Here is a 25,073-nt window from a genome sequence, read left to right as displayed (position 1 = left end):
AGCCAACAAGGATCCCTGTCTCAATCCAACATGAGTCTCAATTTGTCGGAAGAGGTTTCCCTCTAAGTTTAGACACACTCAGATTCCTGAGCTCTCGTACATGGCCATTATTAGATGCAGCAGTCCTTTGGGGATTCCTCACAGCCAAAGCGAGATCAGTATATCAATCCAGAGATTTAATAAAGCAGGCAACTGCCAGGCCCTCCATGTTATTCTCAATTGATATTCATCAAGCCCAAATATAGTCATTATCACCCCTAACATCCAATTTTCCAAATTCCTCCAGATATCTCATTCTTTTTGCCTTTATCTCCGGGCATGTAAGCAGGACATGTTCACCCAGAGATGCGATCAAATGACACTATCAAAAGCTGTTGATCGATCAATGGAGGCCACATATAGTTTGCCTCCAAATTTCCCCCAGGCTGAATCTGGGAGGGCTCTCATCACCAGCCCATTTAGATTTGCCGAGTGCCCTGCTCTGAAGCCAGTCTGGCATTTGTTTAGTAAATGGGAGCTAGCCACCCATTCATTGACATGCGATAGCAAAAGCGACGCAAACAGTTTACAATCCGTGTCTATTAGCGATATCGGTCTGTAATTCCTCACTTGGTTACGGTCCCCCTGCTTAAAGATAGGGACTACATGGGCTGTTTGCCAGCTAGTGGGTATGCTTCCACTCTTTAGAATGTTTCCAAACAACATAGTGAGGATCTGGGCCCAAGCGGCAGGACTGGCTTTAAGTGTGTTATTAGTTAATCCATTGGGGGCTGCCGCGCATGAAGTCTTGGCTGTTTTTATTAATTTTAATATTTCAGCATACTCAATATCAGGGTCCCATTGTTCCATCTCCCTGCTTACCGCACTATAAATTTCCTGGCAGCTGTCCACATGATCCCCATATAACTCTGAGAAAAGGAGACCCATTGTACTTCCTAAACCCCATTCAACTGACCCACCATGAGCGGGATTTCTTGTTGATTAATTAATTCCCAAAAAGCCCTCAGGTCTCTTAATTAGTATATTCAACATAGTTTGCGCGTCTTTTTTTCATCATTATGTCTTTCCTAGAACGGCAATACTTCTTATATTTCTGCTTGATGCTTTTCGTTCTGGTACTTTTCTCTGATTGGTCGCAATTAGAGTTGCGTATTAATCTTGGAGTTTGAAGCATTAAAGACTTTTCCTAGCAACACAGGGCCACAGGCATGTATATGTTTTTTCAGGGGCCCACCAGTTCTCAATTTGTGCGAAGCCCTATTAAACAGATCTCTCAAAAAAGAGTAAAATTCTTGGGCGTTAAAGACCTTGAGTTTCCATACATAAGTGCTAGTATTTATGGTTTCCATTAATTCACCATTTAAAGCTTCAATATTACTAAGTGTCCATCTAATTCACCTCCCTTGTCCCAGAGTCTTAAGATTGGTCCCACCCCCTTTAATAAGTCTTATTAACAGGAAGGGAGAATTCTACTTTGAGAGTGCTGTGGCCCCTCCACGTGTTGGGGGTAATAGTGACCCCAGATGTTCGTTTTGCAAGTCCTTCATCTACGAATATATAATCAATGGTAGAGGAACTCACTCCCTTATGCCACGTAGGTGGAGCCGGGATTATTGTGTCCAACACTCCATTTAGGCACACCAATTCCACAGATTCAAGGGAGCGATTCCACAATTTACCCCATTCAGATTTCTGCCCCCTCTCAAATCCGGCCGGCATTCCATCACCCAGATCTAAGAAGTCCTCATCTAAGGGGATACAGCATTCTGAGTTAATGTCGCCAGCCACAATCACTTTCCCATACAGAAGAGAGCATTGCTAGTCCTGAACTAACAAAACTATTGCATGCGGAAAAAGGTTAAGTGGTGCCAACTGCATGTGCCAAAAAATAGTAATCAAAAGAATATTCACTAGCCCCCCCCCACCCCGTGGAGGAAACTTTAACCGCAGGTATCCCCAACGGGAGACCCGAGACTACCACAGTGGTAAGTCCCAGAGCAGTCCTGAGTGCAATAAATTAGCCAGCAGACGGTCTACCTCCCTTATTCTGCTTTGCCAATTGTGAGAGCATCTCAATACCATCGACTAATGAATTCGACAGAAGCCATGTCTCTTGCAGGAAAATACAGTTGTTTTCTTTCAGCATCGAGACAGTGTTCGGGTTTGTCAGCAAATGTGTGTTTCCTCTCGTATTCCAGGAGATCAACTTTAGATTCACTGTTTCCACTGGCAAAGAAGTTAAGTATACACTTCCTATAGTGTCATCATTTCCAGAGCGCTGATGTAATTTGTGCCCAATCTTGGATCTCTCTCTTGGGACCTGCCTCCCTTATGCCAGCTATTTCTTTTTGGGTGGAAAACTACCTTTAGGTTCTTGTTGTAATTTGGGCCCTTATACCCTTCAATGGGCTTCTGTTCCACCTTCCCAACCTCCAGTTCAAAACCCAATTCACTAAGGGCCTCCTTTTCTCCCATAACCAAATTGAGGACCACCTGAGAGTTGAAGGAAATATTACTCATGTATTGGTTTCCGCAGTGGGCTTTTTCCTCCTTATGCCATCTTCTTCATCTCAGTGGTATTTGGTATCAAGTTTGTGTAAGTCTCCCTCTTCCTTGTCCCAGTATTGTCAACAAGGCTTACTACTCGACATATAGAGGTGTGGGGGACCAGAGGGACCTGAGTGGGGGATAAGAAGAATGGAGGCACAAAAGGGTCAAGTGAATATTGTGTTCTCCCAGGGCTATCATCACTGGTGTTATGAAGGATCTCCCTTCCTATGAGATCCACCAGCTGTGTACTACCCCCAGGGGGACTATCTGATAGCAGACTCACCTCCCTGGCCTCATGGAAGGGGGCCTTCCCCACGGCAGCAGTGACAATCCCCTGTTATTCATCACAGAACATTGAGACAAGCTTAACAGAGAAATAATATTGTAAAGTGGGAGTGAGAGAAACTCCAGAGATATATAACACACAAGGCAAACTGCACTCAGGAAGGGTGAAGTATAATGTCACAGAAAGCAGACAACAAATATAAAAATACCCTTTTGACAAATAGATCCTTAGCCCGGATCAAAAGGTTCGATCAAGGTCAAGGAGAATAACTTATAAAGAAGGGAAGAAAGCCAAAAGCCTCGTGAGAGAACTACAGGAACTCGTGCAGAGCATCACAATAGACTATTTAAAACATGCCTATTGACAATACATTTAAAGATACAGAAGACAAGATGCGAAGAGCATCTAACTGGAGAAGGGAGTCATTCTCCTGACCTTAGTTGTTATGTTAGAATAGTGGTAGTTTCAGTTAGGTTTAGTTTTGGAAAGCAATCCTCTTCCTTTGGGACATTTGCTGATGACTGACAAGAATTTTAGTTAGTTACTCAGGTAGAGAACACCCCATAGCGATAGGGAAAGTTAGGTTTGTTCTGACCCTCCACAGAAGGGAGGCGCATCTGTTGTGCAATTCATTTATCAGTTATTATGCTATTTGTACCTGCATCTTTCCAATATGCACCTATCACTATAGTGCTTTGAATGATGTCTTAATCACTTGATTGAATCTCTCTACCATGCCATTTGTTTATGGATGGTAAATTGAACTAGTGCTGTGTTCTGTTCATACACTTTTCATAAATGGTTCCATCTATTTAGAAACCAACTGTACACAGTTATCCATAACCTACAGATCTGGGTATCCTTCCCTCTTGAATGTATCATCTAGTCTTTCAATCACATCATTGGTACATACATTCTGTACATGTTTGATCCCAAACCACCTTGAGAAAAAAACCATACCAATACGTTTGACCTCTCACATTCTTTACTAGCCCCACAATGGCAAAACATACTCGCTTTCATAGAAGGTTGGGAATATGCATCATGGTCATAGGCCTGTTTCTCAGTCAACACACTTTTCCACTATTTTCACAAGACGTACACTGTCATATTGCCCTTTCAAGCTGTAAATCACGTGTGTGCCACCAAAACTCATGGCAAATTCTTTCCTTCGTTTTTGACATACCTTGGTGACCCTCATGTGCAAGTTCCATTATCCTAGACCCTACAGCAACGGGAGGAATTATTTCATCACCCCTCAGCACTAAGCCTTTTGACCCATTCAACTCATTTCTCTCAATCCATAATGCTTCACATTTAAGATCTACCAACAATTGCTTGTTCATGTTATTCTCCTCCAAATCCTTTTTCACTCTACTAAGAGACTTATCCTTCTCGATAGATTTTTCCCATTCCTCTTGAGATACTGCTTTTTGTTCACCCCACAACTTTTCTTCATTCTCCTCAACATCCTGCAAATCCTCCTTTGTTGTATCCTGTGTTAATCTCGACAGACAATCAGCCGGTGTGTTCTTGCAGCCAGGGGCATACCCAAAGTCTCAGATATATTCCTGTACAATGGACACCCACTTCCTAATTCGTAAAGATACTTTGCCAAGGCCTTTGGAGTTCACAGTTTCCTTAAGAGGTTTATAACCTGGGCTGCCCCTTCTCTCCCTTAATCTTTGCCATAGCTATGGGACCTCTAGCTGATAGACTGCGTCAGATTCACGCTCACAGGGGTCTGAGACTAGCTGGGCCACCGGACATTGTTTCCCTATATGCTGATGACGCCCTACTCTTTATTCGCTCACCAGCGGACAACCTTGCTCCTATACTGGAAGATGTCATACGCTTTGGACAAATATCAAGACTCCGGGTGAACTGTTCTAAATCATCTCTATTCCCACTTACTGAGGCTACGGTTCCCCCTCACGACTCCCTCGGATTCGCCTGGTCACAAACGGAAATTAGTTACCTTGGGGTAGTGGTTGCCCGCCAGCCCACTGTAGTATTTGAGGCTAACTATCATAAGTATCTAGCTACACTCACTAGGAAATGCTCTGGTTGGTCGAGGCTCCCAATCTCCCTAGCCGGTAAAATCAGTATTTTAAAAATGATCTTACTCCCCCAACTCCTATATCAATTCCTCAACATACCGTTGTGGCCGGGAAATGACTTCTTTCAAAGACTGAACCGCTCAATCAACACATTCCCATGGCATTTTGGGGCGGTCCGCCTCAAACTTGACAAATTAACTGCCCCTATGGATAATGGTGGCCTGTGTGCTCCCAATTTTGGAAGATATTGGTTGGTCGCCCAGGCGCAATTTGCGTCGCTCTGGTTTAACACTATGAATCCTCCCAGTCATACTAGGCTTGAGCGTCTGGCGGTTGAGGGGCGGGATATTCGCTCCCTGGTCCTCACTCCCCTTCGTCAAAGAACTGACCCACTTGACGCTGTAGGCACAACGTCCCTGGCTCTATCTAAAATATGGCAATTACCCAGTGCTTCTCGTCCCTTCCTTGGCGGCCTGCCTCTCTGTAATTTCCTTCCGGAGGCCCCCTGTGTTCCTCCGACTGTGGTAGGCAATTGGGCTGGCAGGCTTTGAAACTATGAAAGATATCTTCAACCAAGGTAATTTCTTAGAATGGCCAGACCTACCTGTAGCGCTACGGCGGAAGCCTTCTGTTTGGCTCCAATAATCGGGACTTATCCTATACTGGCTAAAATTTTAAATGCTGGTGCTTCCGGAGGGAAAGTTTCCAGATTGTACACCTTGCTCCAGGCTAGGGCTATACCCTTGTTCCATAAACTCAAATGCTCATGGCCGGAGGATTTAGAAATTGAGATGACGGAACAGTGTTGGAATCACTTATGTGCTCATACCCGCAATGTCTCACTTAACACCAGGTTTAAACTAATCCAATTTAAAGTTTTACATAGATATCACTACAACCCAATTAGACTGCACAGTATGTTTCAGGATCACCCCCCCAGGTGTCCTAGATGTGGTTCCAGTGATGCAACATACATACATATGATTTGGTCCTGCCCACGCCTGGCTCAATTCTGGGAGAAGATCTGCTCCGTTATGTCTGATCTCCTTGATTACGCCATCACCCTGTCCCCACTGAAATGTCTCTTTCATGAACTCCCGGGCCTTAGCAGTAAATACTCAAAATTTTGAGTAGTGGAAGGGCAGTGTTAGTCCCCTTTTATGTAGTCCCATAGGAATCCACTAAGGGTTTGGAGGTATTATTGCAGATCGCAAATCTAACAGTGGTAATTCCTCAATCAAATTTTGGGAGGGAAAGTGGGGGGGGACCTCTAGACAAGTGCTGGAGGTTTTCCCTTCATTTTCTCTACAAACTTGGACTATTGCAGTACGGTAAAAGTGGTAGTAATTCTGCTACCATCACTTTCAGTGAGTTTCTATGGGTTTGAGGCAGCATTTATTTATTTTGACATTTGTATAGCCCACAGGCATCTAGTTTATCTTTTTATCATTCTGTGATTAATATTCATAAAAATGCAATCTGACTAACTGAGCTCTGGCGGATTTGCCCAGGTTTTGTTTTAATGTAAAATCCATAGGAAGCAAATAATATACTTCGAATTTGATCAATAAAGCTTCTCCGCCATAGTATTGGACTGGCCAGGCAGGCTACCAGGAGGCAACCCCACTCTCCAAAGTAGTCTTGGTGGGCAGCTTTCAGGGATGGAAGTGCTGGAAAATGCTGGGCCCACAAATCACTAGAAGCAGTCAGCACTGGCAGCGAGGGGACAGTGGCCCACACAGTCAGCCACAGGGCAAATGCTGAGAACTGGCAGCCAAGTGGCTCAAGTAGCCCAGTCTAGACTACATGACCCGGCGAAGCTTCCCCCTCAACAGCGCATGCCTGTGCACGTGCTATAGATTCTCCTTTCACAAGGAGAGTGTTATCTCTACAGGTCATGCGCAGCCATGCGAAGTAGAGCAGGCTTCAGAGTCTAACCCGTAAAACAGTTTGGTGGTTGGTTTGCTGAAGGGCTGTGTGTGGCACCTGTAGACCAAAGGTTCCTCCATGAATTCGAACCTACCACTTGTTGATTGCACTCATAATTTAGGAGCCAGTGTTTAGGATTATTTCTGCAACTGTCATTATCAGTACAGTGCTGAATTGCACATAACACTGGTCTTATGTTGCCTACTTGTTGCCAGTCATATGTGCACAGGGCATAAGACCAGGGTACACGGGGGGCAGTGTTCACCCCTTTATTGCAGAGGGTGGACTCAGTGCCCCCTCCCACCTAAAATGAGAAACATTGAATGTCTTCTTTGAAACCGACCTCAGGGATCGAACAGCAGTCGTAAGTTTTGCAGGTCGGACACTTCACCACTGCACCACATAACCTGATGAAAAATTAACAACTAAAGGTGAAATATCCCATTTCGGTACTGCAAGTCCCAGGGAAAACATTTGTATTGGTTCTTGGAGTTTAAAACATACACACCTTTTCACGTTTTCAAAAACACTATTAAAAGAAAATATCCTGTCTTGGTTTTGTGTGTGTGCTGATTTTATGAAAGGTAAATGCCATTCGTCCTGTGCAATTTGGGTGGTTATGCAAAGCCAATTTAATGAAATGTGCACATTTCACTGTGTTATGCTAATTTCTGGCGACGTCGCATTCCATTGCGTTTGTTGATGAGTCCCCCCATTTTAATGTTTAGGACTTGACCCATGTATGTGCAGTTAGAGAGACTCCACTCTACCCCGAGGAGAAAGGCACAGCAACACTGTGGCAGCATTTGATGCGGGCTGTTGGATGGCATATCCCAGAGACCACTCATGTGCAATGTTGCCAGTGTTTTTCCAACAAATACTTTATTTCACCTACATCTCATGACTGCGCCTGGGCTCTGAGGCACAAGTCCTTTTTGAAAGGGCGAGGATGTTTGTTTGCCCAATTTTGCCGACTCTGTATTCCTCCTTTTCCTGCTTCTCCGGCACATTGCCAGGCCATCAGCCCACACTGCTCTAAACCAATCTCAGAGCACAGCACATATGGAATGGTAGACAAACAACAAACCCTCTGTGACACTTCCAAGACCGAGTACCAAAATTAGCACCTCATCCTCGCATTACTCTGGAGCTAAGGCCATGGTCAACAAGCAGAGGAATCGAAGCGAAATAGTTTTCCAACCATGGCGATGGAAAAACTGAAATATTAAAAATAGGCTATTTTCTGGAATCAGCACAGAATAAAAAATAGCTGCAAATGGCTTGCAAATGCTGAGGTTTTACTTCAGTAAAATGAAAGTCCCCGTGAGTGGCCCACCCGCCCGCACCACACTGAACTGTAATTGTGGAGATATACTCACGACATGCCAAATTAGGGGGCGCCAATAAGGCAATGTTAAGGTCCTTGCTCTAGAAAGCCATGGGTGCGCAAATCTCGTATTCGTAGGGGGCGTTTGGGCATTGTTCGAGGGGCGAGAGGCCTGGCAAGGCTGACCATATTTACGTGGTTGACTCAAAAATGATGTATTTATTTATAGATCTTTTATAAGAAGCAATTAGGAATGCAGTCGCTTTGTAGGGCCCTGGCTACAGAAAGGCGCACTTCCAGCACCTGCTTTCTCGATGGACCCTAAAATATTGACCGGGGACCTAGTGGTGATGGTAAATCATCACCCCTGCTCCAGGAGTCAGAAAATCCCCAAGGAAGTGGTATGGATTTCAGAGGAATAATTACTAATATAACTTTGCAGTGGGTAAGGTAAGGGTGCGCTTGTGTTAGTGCTGAACAAAATAAGCAAACTGGGATCTGAAGCAATCTTTTTCGCATGCTTCTTTTTCCAATTAAAGTCTAAGAAAGACAATCTACCCTTAATCACCCGGGTCTACTCAAAACACAAAGCATCTAAATACATTATTTATTTATTTTTTATGTAAAAGTTTATAATTTATGAGAGAAATATTTTTAGAGAGGAGGATAGCTCAGCGGCAACATGCTCGCCTTGGAAGCTAGACGACATGGAGCAACATGGGTTTGATCCCGGGGTCCACGCTTAGAGACCTCGGAGTATTTAAACACGTTATAAATACGCAACTAAGACAAGAAAAACAATTACGCAACTGAAAAACAAACAATTCCTGTAAGAGCGCCTCGATGCCCGCGGGCTGTGTGAGCGCTTTAAAAAATGCAAAATAAATAAAACAATAAGAGACCACAGTTAATTTTGAAACTGTCATATTTAGCAATACGGTACACATTCTGTATGACACAGTGAATTATAAACTACAGAAGCCAAAAAAGGGAAAAACATAGACACTACAAAGACAGCACCCCGAGTCTGGTCACTGCTGCATAAAGAAGATTAATAATAGATCAAATAAATGCTTATGACAGGACGACATGCACGTTTCAGCGAGTAGATAGTTGCCCATCCATCATGCCATCTTCAGGACAACATCTTTTTCAAATAAAGAGCAACGTGGGACCCATGCTGTAACTCTTAGGGTGTACAATAATCCAACCAAATCCAATTTCTTATTACACAGCCCGATCATCTTAATTGGAGCTGTAGCATGATGTACATTAGGCTGCTACAGATATACACCTAAATCGAAGGATAGCTAATGCATCTACTATCATTTTAAAGGGACGGGACTCCAACAAAAAATGCGGCAAATGGCATCTTTTGAAAGTGAGTGGATAGACTGGCAGTGCAGACTTGAGCCCAATTCTCTGAAGCCACTGGACAAGTGGCCTGAACTGCAGACAGTGGTCAGAAATGACCTGTTTTCTTGTATGTTACCACTGGCAGATTTAACAAGGGGGGTCCTGGGAGTCCCTCTGCCAGACATTAGTCCTGGTTACGAGAGACTTACTATCTTTCACAGAGAAGAAATATCCCAAACATATCAGTCTTTGTCCTGCCCTGGGGCAGTCCAGCACCGAAATGCGAGGCAATTCTCCTCTGAACAAGAGTACCAACAGAAACCCCAGACACGTGTTTCGGTCTGGTTGGACCTCATCAGTAGGGTGGATCTGTACCTCTCTAAGAATAGTGAGCAAGGGGTCCACGTCTGGATTCCCCTAGTAACTTAGGGCGAGACCCAAAGTTACTTAAATATGCAGATTTAACAAGGGGGGTCCTGGGAGTCCCTCTGCCAGACATTAGTCCTGGTTATGAGAGACTTACCCAGAGTCTTTAGCTCACTATCTTTCACAGAGAAGAAATATCCCAAACATATCAGTCTTTGTCCTGCCCTGGGGCAGTCCAGTCTCTTGTAACCAGGACTAATGTCTGGCAGAGGGACTCCCAGGACCCCCCTTGTTAATTTGCATATTTAAGTAACTTTGGGTCTCACCCTAAGTTACTAGGGGAATCCAGACGTGGACCCCTTGCTCACTATTCTTAGAGAGGCACAGATCCACCCTACTGATGAGGTCCAACCAGACCGAAACACGTGTCTGGGGTTTCTGTTGGTACTCTTGTTCAGAGGAGAATTGCCTAGCATTTCGGTGCTGGCTGCCCCAGGGCAGGACAAAGACTGATATGTTTGGGATATTTCTTCTCTGTGAAAGATAGTGAGCTAAAGACTCTGGGTAAGTCTCTCATAACCAGGACTAATGTCTGGCAGAGGGACTCCCAGGACCCCCCTTGTTAATTTGCATATTTAAGTAACTTTGGGTCTCACCCTAAGTTACTAGGGGAATCCAGATGTGGACCCCTTGCTCACTATTCTTAGAGAGGCACAGATCCACCCTACTGATGAGGTCCAACCAGACCAGAACACATGTCTGGGGTTTCTGTTGGTACTCTTGTTCAGAGGAGAATTGCCTAGCATTTCGGTGCTGGTGCTGGACTGCCCCAGGGCAGGACAAAGACTGATATGTTTGGGAAATTTCTTCTCTGTGAAAGATAGTGAGCTAAAGACTCTGGGTAAGTCTCTCGTAACCAGGACTAATGTCTGGCAGAGGGACTCCCAGGACCCCCTTGTTAATTTGCATATTTAAGTAACTTTGGGTCTCACCCTAAATTACTAGGGGAATCCAGACGTGGACCCCTTGCTCACTATTCTTAGAGAGGCACAGATCCACCCTACTGATGAGGTCCAACCAGACCGAAACACGTGTCTGGGGTTTCTGTTGGTACTCTTGTTCAGAGGAGAATTGCCTAGCATTTCGGTGCTGGACTGCCCCAGGGCAGGACAAAGACTGATATGTTTGGGATATTTCTTGTCTGTGAAAGATAGTGAGCTAAAGACTCTGGGTAAGTCTCTCGTAACCAGGACTAATGTCTGGCAGAGGGACTCCCAGGACCCCCCTTTTTAATTTGTTATCACTGGCGCCAAACATGAGTTGATCTAAGAGAAAGAGGTTTTGGGAGAATAATGGCAGACCTTCAAGTGTAAATCCATATATATATATATTTTTAACCCCCCCATTCCCAAAGCACTGTTTATTTCAAATGTCATTTTTGGAGGAGTCACAAATGTGCATTAGTTTCTGCAGTGCACTGCATTTTCTCACTGGAGAATCCACCTCTCGATGAAGCAAACATGTTTTGCTGCCTTGGCATAGCAATTGCATCATCTTCAATTTTAAAGCAACATGGAGAAATGTTTGTGCTGAAGGCCGAATTAAAATCACAAGGGATTCTGGGATTATCAATAATACAAGTGTCTGTGCGACAATGTACTTGGAACATCTTTTTCAGGCAAAGACGATCAGTGCCATGAAGTAAAGAGAATACATCTGGGGTCTTTCAGAAGCAACTGAAACTCTAAGAATGCTGAATGGGGGTGCCTAACAAGTTCTACAACCTCTTAAGCACAACAAGCACCAACCTAGAAGAAGATTGTGGTGTTTCCTCCATGGCCCCCCTGGCAAAGGCAAGTCTTGGATGCAAAATCAAATGCATCAGGGCATTCACCAAAGAGACCACCACCACATCGCTGCGGGACTGAACCTGAAGTAGGTAACTGAACCATAAATTGATGATGTGTCACTGTGAACCGAGACCTTAGATATCTTGCTCCAGCTTTTTTTAGGGTCCCTGCGAACCTGGCTGGTTCGCAACTGAGCACTGTATGCACAATACAGTATTAGAGTAAAATAATGCGGATATAGTTAGAAAGATAGAATATTACAATATGGCGAGGACGATATGGAGAGAGGGGCAGGCGGGGGTACAGGTAGGGGATGATAATTGCATGCAGACTGCATCTGGACCTTTTCCCACATTATTGGTCTGTAAGGACTTCCATATGTGTGTATATGTGCCAGCTTCTACACAGAGTCTACGGTGATCCTTTTGCAAGCCCTCTATGGAGACATATGAGACTACATATCTAGTCTTAGCACAGGGTATACAAGTTTATAATCCTGCTTTGAACTTCCTTATTGCACACTAACATATTGGTAGTAATTCTAAATAAGATTGTATAGGATACTTATAAGTGCATCCTGTGTTTAAGACTATTCCCCCATTGAAGGCCCAAGTCCTTCAATAAGTGTGACCCTGTACAGTTGAACGCATGTTGTATCGGTCAGCTCTGTGATAGGAAATATATATGGACTCCTTAACACGATCTGCCTAATTCACCAGTTTCCCAATGGCCTCTTCCTTTACCGCCTAATTAGATTCTGCTTTTGTACTGTCTTAAGTGTATGTAACAGTAGGCAATAAGATAGAGGCTGGTTGCTATTTTGTGCTCTCTGCGAAAGCACACAACTGCTTGCTGATATCTTACTTAACAGGACTAGAAGTTGGTTATAACAAATTGCACAAACAGAACATCATCCATGATAATATCAGGTTTTCGGTACTTCTTTATGACGGATTACTCTTGCTTCTAAACACTTACCTGTTGTTCCTCAGTTTAAAGGGATTCAATTTCAGAAGGAGGAGGGCTGAGTCGGTCCAGACCACATTTGAACTTGTGAAGTGCAGGCTTGCCCCATGTCAGAGATGAATGGTTAACCTGCCAGTTATCCACACAGACTGCTAAGGCTAAATTATTCAACTTGTATGGTAAAGCTAGAGTACCTTTTATAATGTGAATTTTCCTGTGAAGCAGATTTTGATATTTAGACAAGTCTAGAAATTCTAGCCGGCCCTGCCCTCAAAACGGGCATCCTGCCCTGCCTTTGAGAAGAACACAATTTAGCCATGATGATGACTTCTTCGTGCCATACTGGATGGTAACGACCCTCGTCCTGGGTTAATGGGCCCAAGTGAAGCAAGGGCTTTTAACAAGGGCCCTGAGACATTGTCACCTAGTACGGGCGAAGGAACTCGTCATTATGGCTATCAGTACTCCAGGTTTACACCCTAGGGTGCTAATAGCAATTTATTTCTTTGAAACAATGGGTCTCGGCAAGTGCGCAACCCGTTATATCAAAAAAAATACTAACAAAACATGGCTGCCATGGAAAAGGAAGTGAGGGTCTGATCAGAGCCCCTCTTCCATTTCAATAGCAGGCAGGTGGACATGAGGGGAGCGGCGCTCCAGTGTTCTGGTGCGGCAACCGCTCGAGGTAAGTGGGAGGCAGGGAGGGGTGGGAGATGGGTTAGGGGTGGGAGTTGGGGAGAAAGAAGTGCAGAGGGGTGGGAGGTGGGGAGAAAGTAGTGGGGACGGCAGGGGAGAGGGGAAAATGGCGGGGGGGGGGGGGTGGCATGAGCAGCTGTCAACCTGTCCACTCTCTTGGAACACAGGATACCATGATATTCAGCCGGTGTTCTCAGCGAGCTGATTGACTGCGGCGCCTGCCCCAGGTGCTAATAGACATTTATTTTGAAACCTTTCAGTAGCTGCAGGGAAAGCTGTTTGCATCAAGCAGGTGATCTAAATTGTTGCCTAGTGGAGTTGGTATCAGCCAGACAGTACCAAATCGCCAATCAGAGCCGGTATTGGCCCATTCAATGATTACAGCTAAGCCTGTATATTTCACAGAAAAATGAAGAACCACCACCTTTCAGTGAAAGGAGTGCACCTCTTGGGAAAACTCCCAAGATCTGCTGGCCACTAGCCACTTCTTAAGTATGAATGACTAAGTGATGGAACATTGGCGGATCCTTGGACCTGCATTAGGACTTGGGCACCTGAACCCCTTATAATTATTACTGCATGTTGTTTTCCTTTGTTTTTTGTCCATAGTAAAGATTTGCATATGATCTTTATATGTCATGTTATGCGGGTATGGCACGCTGCTTCACAGAATCTCATTTTGGTATGTCCACGTCCTCCTAGTTTCTGGAATCAAGGGGACCAAATCATATACTCCAGAGCAGACTCGACAGGGCCCACCCACCTTCGGAGGCATTGGGCCCCACCAATCTGGGAACATCCCACAGGTCGGCCCTCCTCTACCCCAGCCGAATCAACCGATCAGACAATAAAATAATGCAGGTTATTTAAAAATATGTAGCCCGAATGTTAGATCTTGACACCATTTCCAAGGCTGACAAGTGCTTAGAAGCAGTTGAAGGGGACATGTAGCACTCCACAAATAATTAAGCTTTATATACTCAATCGGAGGGCCATGCAAGGGGTTATGGTACCTGTAGCTTGTTCCCTGTGACCACAGAGGCAAATGTATGTACTAACAACCTATGTACATTTATATGTACACTATGTACTATCAACCACGTTGTAGATAATAATAGCATTATAGACTCCACCCCCAGCCCAGGCCATAATGCCCGATAGGGCCAGAGGGTGGGGTCTATAATGTTATTATCTGTGTCGCTCTTAATAGTACATAGTGTACATATAAATGTACTGGAGTTGCCTCTGTGTTTGCAGGAAACTAGCTATAGGTACCGCCACACTATTGGTTGTCGTGTAATGTAGCATTCTGAACAATCTGTGAGCTACAGGAACCAATCTCTGTGCTATCCTGCAGACTATCAATGAGAATGCTCTTTGAACATTCCAAGTGTTATGTGTTAGGACCCCGTTCCAAGTGCTGGAACAAGGGGAGGTGGGCAACGGCCCAACAGCGCAAGTTATAGCTGTAACGTGGGAACCGGGACATTTCCGCCGCGTTCCAACCCTTGGCACGGGGTGCTAATGCTATATGCACCCCGGGGGTTACCAAAGCTGTAACCCGGGGTGTTAAAAAAAAAGTATTTTCATATTTTCATTCACAGGACACCACATTCAATGAATGAAAATACTTTTCCAAGATGGCTGTCATGGTTGTAGAAGACAGGGCTCTGTACGGAGCCCCTCTTCCATTACCATGGTGGCCAGACAATCGAGATGAACTGAAGCTGCTGTGGTGGCCGCGGGTGCTGCCGCAGCAACAATCAGGTGGGTCAGGGCAGGGGGCAATGGACATAGATTTTTTTAAAAAAAAGAAACAGGAGGGTAGGGGGGAAGATGGCGCTGCGAGGCGGCAGAGGCAGCCTGCAGGTTCTGTGGAACGCAGGCTGAGATTAAAGGTTTCAACTCGTGATCCCCAGAAACTGATTGGCTTCACCTCCCGCTGCAGGGTGCTAATATATATAATGAAACACTAAGCCCCTCAAAAGAACTTCAATGCCCAAAGTAGAGTTCAAAGGTAAGCTGGAACATTGACCTTACACCCCTGGTGGACCAACGATCGCCCCCTGCTGCCTTTTGAGATTTTTGCTGGGTAGATATGGTAACCTGCTTTGGAGTCTATTTGAGAGTGGGACCAGAATTCAGAACCTTCTTGATGCTTCATGGACAATTTCCTACAAGCTGCTGCAGGAATATGTAGAGAATTACATACTTGGGGCCCGATTCATGGAATTATTTGAGTGGAAAATCGGGGATTTGTGTGCCATTCTGCGCGCAAATCCCCATTTGTTGATTCATGGAATCGACAGCACGGGAAGTTTCTGGGACTTGCATGGAGTTCGCGCAAGGCTCGGCATATTTCTGAGAGCGGTCGAGTGCCTTGTGCGAGACACCCCGCAGAGCGTGGCGAGGCCTACGCAGAGGGCAGAGTAGGGGACGAAACTCCTAAAATGGGGAAGAAAAATGGAAAAAGTGGGCGTTACGAGGGACAGGACACAGGCAGTCCATAGCACGCCCAAAAATGCACACAACAAAGCGTATTCATGGATGTGACTGTATAACCTCTCACGTGTGAAACGACCACGCAAATCCCTACATCTCTGTCACCCAAAGGCAGTCGAAAGTACACCTCCGCATACTAATCGCAGCACAGAGGTGGGTTTGCATGTTGGATTTATGGGTGCGTGTACGCAACCGGGTATTCGATTGGACTTAGGGGTGTGTGTACACAGTGTAGTGTACTGTGGAGCAGGAATGGTTTAGCAGGGTTCACATGCAGATTATCCGAGTGTTACCAGTTATGATATATCGTACGCATGCTATCGGGGTGCTGCTAACACTTATGGGGGACCCTCGTGCAGGGTCTCCGAGATGCAGGCCCGCTCGCGGGGTACGACACGCACTGTTTGAAGGGTGCATCTATTTGCGACCGGTGGATGTTCTGGCTGTTTTTGCTTTGCGTGGGGGCGTGTCGGGGGGCCTTGCAGACGCGACTTGCGTATAGAGTTACTTTGCGCAGTGAATTCCATGAATACGTGATGCGTGCATTTTTTATTCTGTGCGCAGGCTCGGGCTGTGTCGTTCTCGGCGCGCGCCCTTTGCGGGTAGAATGCAAACTTTTCCATGAATCGGACCCTTAGTGCTCCCTAGGGCACAGGCATCTCTTTTTCATATATTTGTGTGTCTGTAAACACGGAGTGCCTGCTGATAGAGAGCATGTGGTGCTAAAACTGCATGACAAAAGTTTGAAAATAAAGGTTGTAAAAAACAAATCTGAAAATAAAAGGTTTCGAACAAATTTTAAAAAGCTGGAAAAAAAGTTTGACATCGTACATTTCAGCAGGAAGAGGTCCATCATTTCCCAGGAGGGAAATGGGAAACCTGCATGTTTTCATATTTTTAGTAAAGTTTTTTTTTTTAAAGGCCAGAAAGACACTTAGTTTCAGAAGAAGCAGCATGTACCAGCAAGAAACAGGTGGTTAACGGGGAAGTCTGCTGCTATAGTGCGAACTGTAAAACTACAGTATAGTCAACTACAGAGGGCTACAGAGATGTGTGGAGGGCAGCAGAGAGAAACACACTTTAATGATCCTTTTAATAAATGTCCTGAGCTAAAACACAAGATGGTGTGTTTACATGATTTTACGATTTAATGTACTAAAAATAATAATAAAGATACCGCTAAAGGAATTTGCGGTTCTCTTTCCAATGTGAGTTCTGACATGCACAATGCGATATTCTCTATATTCACTGGGCCAAAATGTAATACGTGCAAGTCATAAAGGTAACCACTTTTCCCTATGTAATTAGCGCGCCCATATGGCTAGCATTTCAATTATATTAAAATAATGTATTCGCATTTCAGAAGAAATATAGTTTCAGATGAATCAATCTCGCTCCAACCATTATAGTTCTCATCCCCCCTCTAGATTGTGTCAGTCACCGCGTTAAGAAAACCACCATAGCTAAACCTGAACTCCTTCGAATACGAAATAATACAAGTCAGGTACGACTTTAGCATTCATGGTGACAAATATCTCTTCACGTAACTATCTAATTATATAGCACTTTGTTACTGCTAACTGGTCTACCATCAGAGTGATATATCCATATATGTATTCGCCATCTAACAATATTGATTAAGATATGAATATGAGGGCTATCCCTCTTTATAAAATGTATATAAGTAGTAACATTTAGAATGACATCTAGTCGCTTCACATACATTTGCCCGAACGCACCATTTTCTTTATATTGTGATTGAAAACAAAAAAGTCACACACGGATTATAATTTTCTTATTTGGAATTTGTGTTGTAGCCTACAGCTCAACTGTTTTTGCTTCTTATATTCACACAATTATAAATATACATTTCTAGGAAAAAGTGTATAAACGAAATTTAAATGATTGATATTGCAACTTCTGTAAGAATGAGAAGCACAATCATGGAATGTAATCAACACTACATAAGAAACAGGCAAGATCAAATTAATTTATTAACTCCTTTTTGTGCCGAAGCCAATAGTTTGGCAACCCAAATCCTTTTAATTGGGAAAGCAGTTTCAAAACATTGCCTCCTTTTATCTGTATTTTTCCTGATTCCAAAATTACCAATTGTAACTGTGCAATAGTGTGTTGGTGTTTCATAGAATTCCCTACCAATGGTGATTGTATATTGCATGCCCTGGTATTAGACTTATGCTCTGTCCACTGATGATTAGCATTGTGGGTCATGAGGCCAATTCTCACCTTTTTTGTTTGGTAGCGCTTCCTTTAGGTGGTGTCCTCCTAGATGTTCGGTCACTCTTGTCTTTCCTTTTATCTCTCAAACTCTCTTGGTAGAGGTAAGCTTGGTCCTGACCTGCCGCCAGGGTGTGTAAACCCAAGTGTACAGGGGAAACAAAGAGGCGGACAAGTGGGACAGCGCTTAATGAATGGGGAAAAAGTGAAAATGGCAGAAAAAAACCCAGGTATTCCAACCAATGTCCAGATATATCAGAGGCTGTCACAGCGGCACCAGGGGCAGCTCCAAAGAAGATTGGAGGGGCAGAAGCAAGAGCGAGAAAGCAGTCAAGAGGGCAGGGCAAGCTGGGAGAAGGGAATAGGCGAGGTGGGCAGAGAGTGGCAGAAAAACAAGGGTCCATAGACAAGGAAGCCAGGAGGAAAAAACAGGAAAACTAGTGCCTTACCTGACACGAGAAAACCGGTGGGTTGCAACGCTACACGCCGAGTGATCGCACTGCAATAAATCCCGATCAGATGGTGCCATGTTGGAAATTAGCTAGACCGGTGCTCAGTGGATCCAAAAAAGACGTGATGGAACTACCGTGGTCCTTTCTTCCATCGGTGCCACAGTGACCATAGTGCCACTGTGATAGTATGACCCCTCCTCCTCAGATCCGCACCGGGTTTCCATGGATGATGGAGATGAAAATGTCTGAGAAGGACAGGGGGTCCGTTCCCACATTATTTCCTGCAGAGAATATCCCTTCCAATGGACTAGATATTGCAGTGCACCTTGGTAAAAACAGGAATCACAAATGCACGAGACCTCATATTCCTCAAGATCCGATGTGGTGGCAAGTGATTTGGTGCGGAGCAGAGGTCTGTGGTTATCTGGGACATAGGTCTTCAATAAGGATGAATGGAACACCGGATGAATGCATCCCCCAGGTCTTCTGCAATGTGAGTCTAAAAGTAAATGGATTGATCTTGGCTGCAATTGGAAACGGCCCCAGATACCCGGGAGAGAGCTTAGATGGATGAACCCAGCGTGGTAAGTATCTGGTGGACAACCATACCTTGTCTCCGATCTCCCGGGTGGGATTATCTCCTCAATGTTTATCTTTGTTTGCCTTGTTCCTTTCTTTAGACACCTGAAGACGCTCTTCAGTCTTCCTATGGTTCTTAGAAATCTGTTGTAATTTTGCATCCAGGATAGGAAGGTTTGTCGGAGGTGCCAAGGAGGATGGAAGGGTTCTAGGATGGATACCAGATAAGCAGCAGAAGGGACTCATCTTGGTGGCAGAGTGCAAGGTGTTGTTATATGCAAATTCTGCAAGGGCCAACATATCAGACCAATTGTCTTGACTTCCAGCAGTATAACACCATGGTGTGGTTGAGATGCTCAGTCTGACCGTTGGTCTGGGGATGATATCCTGAAGACAAAGCTCTATCAACACCCAACAACCCGCACAATATCGACCAAAAATGCAAGCTGTTTTGTGAATCTCGATCTGTAGTGATGGAAAGTGGGAGTCTGTGAAGTCTAAAAATTGCCTTGAGAAACACTGACGCCATCACTGGAGATGAGAGTAGACCGAGTAGTGCTGAGAAGTGAGCCATCTTACTAAAAGAATCAACAGTCACTGTGATTACAGTGTTTCCTTTGAATGGAGTTAAGGCCACTACAAAATCAGTTGATATATGGGTCCACGGGCCTTGGGGTATGAGTGATTAGAACAGTTTCCCTATGTGTTTGTGGTTAGAATACTTGCTTCAGGAGAAAAAAAAAAATCGGGCAGGAAGTCACATAGTCTTTGGCATTTTTTTTATAGTTGACCACCAGAATGTGCGCGAGATCAGATCTATCGCATCAGATACGCAGGAAAAACCAGCAGGCTGCCACCGGACCGGTAATTCCATTCCGCCTCTGTGATTGCCGGAGTCACCGGGGCATTACAACCCTGGTGACCCGGTAATTCTGGCGGCGTAATTCTGTTAAGCCCCATTCCCATGGAGTCCGATAGGACTCCATGGGGATGGGGACCATGGGAACACCGGTTCCGTCTATGACAAAGCCGGTGTTTCCATGTCCGCCTGCAGGCGGGTGCTGTTAAGCCCGCCATGTCAGACCTGGCGGGAGTGACACCTCCCGCCTGCAGGACTCTGAATCAGCCCATCCAGAAGCAACGGTGGCGGCGGATTTACCGCCACCATTGTTTCCGGACCGGCTGACTTGTAATGAGGCCCATTATCTTTTGTTGCAACTGAGTCGAAGGTATTACCAAAAGGTTCCCATCAAAATATAGATGATCTTTCTTGGTATTTTCTGATCTTTAGGAGACATTGGAGGAAGCAGGTCCAGCAAAGCCATTCTGAGCATATCTAGCAAAGAATTCAATGTATAAATCACTTGTTTGTTTCCTATAATATTCTCGGAGGAGGAAGATAATCAGTCATCTTCTGCAAACCCTCTGAATAGAGAGTCTGCTATTATATTCTGGCTCCCAGGAAGGTAGATAATGACAAAATCATACTGCGAAAGAAATATGCCCTTCTTGCTTCCTGGCTAGTGTGACATTCTGTCTGGTGTAAAATCTTGAGATTCTTGTGATCTGTTCGGACTTCAAAACGATGAATTGCTCCCAGTAGCAGACGTCTCCAATCAGTAAAAGCCGGGCCAATCGCTAACAGTACTTTTTCAATGACTGAATAATTTATTTCACTACAATTGAGAGTCCTCAAGTAGTATGCCACAGGATGTTCTTGTTGGTCTCTTCCTTCTTGTTTAAGTACTGCTCCTATAGCTCCATACGATGCATCCGTTTCCACAATAAACGGCATAGATTGGTCTGGTTGGATAAGAACAGGAGAGGTACAAAATGCTAACTTTAAAGTCTAAAAAGCCTCTTCCGTTTCTTGACCTCAGACAAAAGGAACAGAGGTGGATGATTGATAGAGTTGTGTCAGAAAAATGCTGTATGAATCTATGGTAAAAGTTCGCCATTCCAAAGAATCGTTTTATAACATTCACAGATTTAGGGGTAGGCCACTTCGCTATAACTGACCTCTTCTATGGATCCATCTCTATTCCTTGATCCGATAGAATAAATCGAAGATGAGGAACTGAGTGTACTTCAAATAGACACTTTTCAGGTTTAACCATGGGTTGGTTGTCTTGTAATCTTTGTAGTACTTCAGAAAGATGTTGGTGATGTAACTCGAGAGAAAAAGAAAAAGCAAGTAAGTCATCAAGATAGATGATTATGTAATGAAACAGTATATCTGCAAAGAGGCGGTCCATACATCTTTGGAAAACAGCAGGTGCATTCACCAAACCGAATGGCATCACTTGGTATTCATAATGCTCGAAGGGAGTTCAGAATGCAGTCTTCCATTGATCTCTCTCCTTGATACGAAGAAAATGATACGCTACTCGTAAATTCAGCTTGGTGAACACAGTGGAACCCAGCACGGCCTCTAAGATGACGTTGATCAAGGGCATGGGATAACGATTCTTGATGGCAATCTGATTCAGACCTCTACTGTCGATACAGGGTCTGAGTTAAGTGGTTGTCTTTTTTAGGGATAAAAAATAAGGATGCTCCTGCGGGTGATTTTGATTCGCAAATCAGTCCATTAATAGGATTATCATTCGGCTACTTCGTCAATGCTTTTTTTTCTGAATGCGAGAGAGAATACATGCAACCAAAGGGTGCCACCATACCAGGCATAAGGTCAATTAAGCAGTCTTCTGGTCAGTGTGGTGATAATTCTGAAGGCAGTTTATCTACAAAAATATCCAAGTAGGCGTGATAAGCCTCAGGTATGATATTGATTTCTTGAATAGCAGGTATCTGTAAGATGGGACCCAGAACAGATGCCGTATCTGCTGATGTAGTCAAAGCATCTTGATTGCAGTGTTTGATGCAATGCTCTGAGGTGAAACATATCTGGTTTGGGGTCCAATTAATGGTAGGGTTGTGCTTGTGTAGCCATGGAATCCCCAAAATAAGTGGGAAATGCGCCACCCGGATGATATCGAAGGATACCGCCTCATGATGGTAGTTCACTGACAACAAGATTCCTCTGGATCTTTTGTTAATGTGACCTGAACTTAAAAGTCTTCCATCCACTACTTCGACTGGTTGGTTTGCTATCCTGCCGTCCAAGGCTATGTGGTTTCGTTCAGCCCATTTGATGTCCATAAAAAGTCCTGCAGCTCCACTGTCCAGGAGTGCGAGTGCTTCTATGGAGAATTCTGGGGTGATAGATAAGGAAACTCTGAGAACCATAAGATGGTCGTCCATGGGTTTGTTATGTAGAGGAGCAGCCAGATGCCTCTGCAGGAAGTCCGCGCACCTATTCTGGAAGCCTGAAATTGTGCCATGCTTGACACCAGCAGTTGTGACCATTCCACAACGAATATTCGAGAAAAGGTATCCACTGAGAAAACCCTATCAAATGTGTTCTCGAAGAGATGACAATTTAATGGAGGAGCACCCCGAATATGAAATATGAAAAGAGGGAAAGACGAGCGCGATGCACCCAGAAGACTGGCTGAAGAAGAAATGTAATGACCGTATAGAAACTGATAAAGTTGAGAATTGAGTAAACTTTCATATGCGAAAAAGAAGATTGCATGTGTGAGAAGCACTGCAGAAAATGCAAGCCGTTCAATAACTGTACAGATGCTGTAACGCAAGTAGATCAAGTAATCTTAGGTGCTGGCTATAAGTAGTGAATAGACTGCAGGCGGAGCCGCCATTGTATAGAAGCTGGACATTGGTGTCATTAATTTAGTAAGCTCATACTCATGGAGAGAAGAGCAGAGAGCTGTGTCACAGTACGAATTAGCTGGAATCTTGGAAGAGTCTGGAAGGTCTGTCTGGCCTGGTGTCAAGGCTGAAGCAGCCAAGACTGGTTATTTATTCTTTAAGGTGGTGAACGTGAGATGCTTAATCATCTCTTGTTAAGGTGCAAATAAAGATCACCATGAGTGCCAAGTTTTATTCATTTAAGACAATTAAATGCTGCAAAATGGACCAAATCGTGGTCTCTTGTCACGTGAGCCAAGGATGGAAATAGAGTTGGGCGAGGAGTTCTAGAACAACGATAGTGAGTGCCCGCACTCCCATATATTCCCAGAGACGAACAAGTTACTTTCTTAACTGGTAACGTTCTTTCGATGGGATGGTCCGACGACGTATTCCATATCTATGACAGGTAATCACCGCAGCACAGCTGTGGTGATTACCTGTCATAGATATGGAATACGTCGGAGGACCCAATCCCCTCGAAAAGAATACACTGCAAGGCCAAGTTCAAAGACAATCTTCATGGCAGAAGGCATGGGTGATGAGAGATGATGGGCTAATTGGGTGTGGAGGTACAGTCAAGTCCACCTTTTGGCACCTGGGGTTTGAGCTTACATGCTGCTAGTGAGCCGAATAGTCCAGATATGGCACGAGCATGCCAACCAATTATAGAGGGCCGTATAACGAATGGTCTTATAGTTTGAGAGCCAATGATATACTGTGTACCTAATACTGATGAAGATGACTTGCACTAGAGGTGGGCATACGTTGACCACCTGACAGTATATATCCAATCGCAATCCAACCCCTTATAGAAAGTATACTTAGATGTTCACCTTGAACGTATCACAATCCCTCAAAGGTTTTTCTTATTTGCCACGTAGTAGGACGTCACGTATGATGAATGTTTACTACATAACTGATTTTTTTTTAAATACGCTGGGAGCTTGTGCGATGTCCATTGATGTCTGTTGTAACTCCCTGTTTTAGACAATTGATAATAAAACAGAAACCTTTGCCATCTTCCTGAGTTGGTTTGATTATTTGGTGTAAGAGTTACACTGATTCCCATCCACTACATGCACGCTACCCAAAGGGCCTTACGTTCAGTTACATGTGGATAGATAGATGTAGGGACAAGATCCAATTCCACTATTCACCATCACTTTTAGGACCGGGGCCTGAAGTTTCCTTGTTTCCTAGGAGGAACTTCAGGGGGATCCCACAGAAGATGTCCACAGGCTCCACAATACAAGCAGAATCCTTGGTCTCTTCTTCTTTGCCTTTCCGTCGGTGTTAGAGGAACGCAGGCTGCTCTTATTTGCATGGGATCCTCAGTCGCACGCACTTCCTTAGCATTGGATGTGGGTACTTGTCGACTGCCAGAGGTGATTCCTATGGTCTTCCTTCTTTCATCTCTTCGTTCATTCTCTATGCTCTATCTGTAGTACCAAAGACACCAAATTGACCAGGGAAGTGGGACAATCTATATGAGCTAATTCGTCCTTTATCTCTTGCGATAATTCTCTCCTAAAAATAGTAAATTGGACAGTTTCAGGCCATCAAGCTTCTGCAGCTAGCTTCTTGAATTTAGTTACATAGGACCACACATCGCGATTCCCTTGTCGCAAATCCAATAAGAACTCATAAGCATTATATGTAAGTTCTTGTTGTTCAAACATCTCTCTTCAATGCTTGGACAAACATGGCATAAGAAGCTACGAGGGGACTGGCTGAGGTAACTAAAAGTGTGGCCCAAGATAAAGCTCTTCCAGTCATGTTGGACACCATGAATCCAATCTTTGCCTTATCAGGACCAAAAGTGGATTTGCGAAAGAGGAAATGCCATCAAAATTGCCACAGGTTGAACCTCCCAGAGGGGCGTCTGTAGACAATGCATCCTGTGCAGCTATCATGTGATGTAGTGTAGTATTCTCAGCCTTCAAGTTCTGTACTTCAGTTGATAATGCCTGAAGGGCATTCACAATCTCCAGTGGTAATATTTGGCAGTGCAAACTCTCACCTTTCTGTTTGGTAGCGTTTCCTTTAGGTGGTGTCTGCTGAGATGTTAGGTCAGTCTTGTCTTTCTTTTTATCTCTCAGACACTCTTGGTAGAGGTAAGGTCGGTCCTGACCTGCCGCCACGGTG

The 25,073-nt window shown here is 44.4% G+C and overlaps 1 protein-coding gene across 1 annotated transcript in view; it reads right to left on the bottom strand.

Moving 5' to 3' along the window:
• PRKCH (protein kinase C eta) overlaps positions 1-25,073 on the bottom strand; it is an 895,425-nt gene that overhangs the window by 96,739 nt on the left and 773,613 nt on the right. The window lies entirely within an intron of this gene.

Source organism: Ambystoma mexicanum, chromosome 14 (genome assembly GCF_040938575.1).
Source record: "Ambystoma mexicanum isolate Mex_15411 chromosome 14, UKY_AmexF1_1, whole genome shotgun sequence".
NCBI lineage: Eukaryota > Metazoa > Chordata > Amphibia > Caudata > Ambystomatidae > Ambystoma > Ambystoma mexicanum.
The sequence above is the reverse complement of the archived record's forward strand: the minus strand, read 5'-3'. Positions and strand labels throughout refer to the sequence as shown.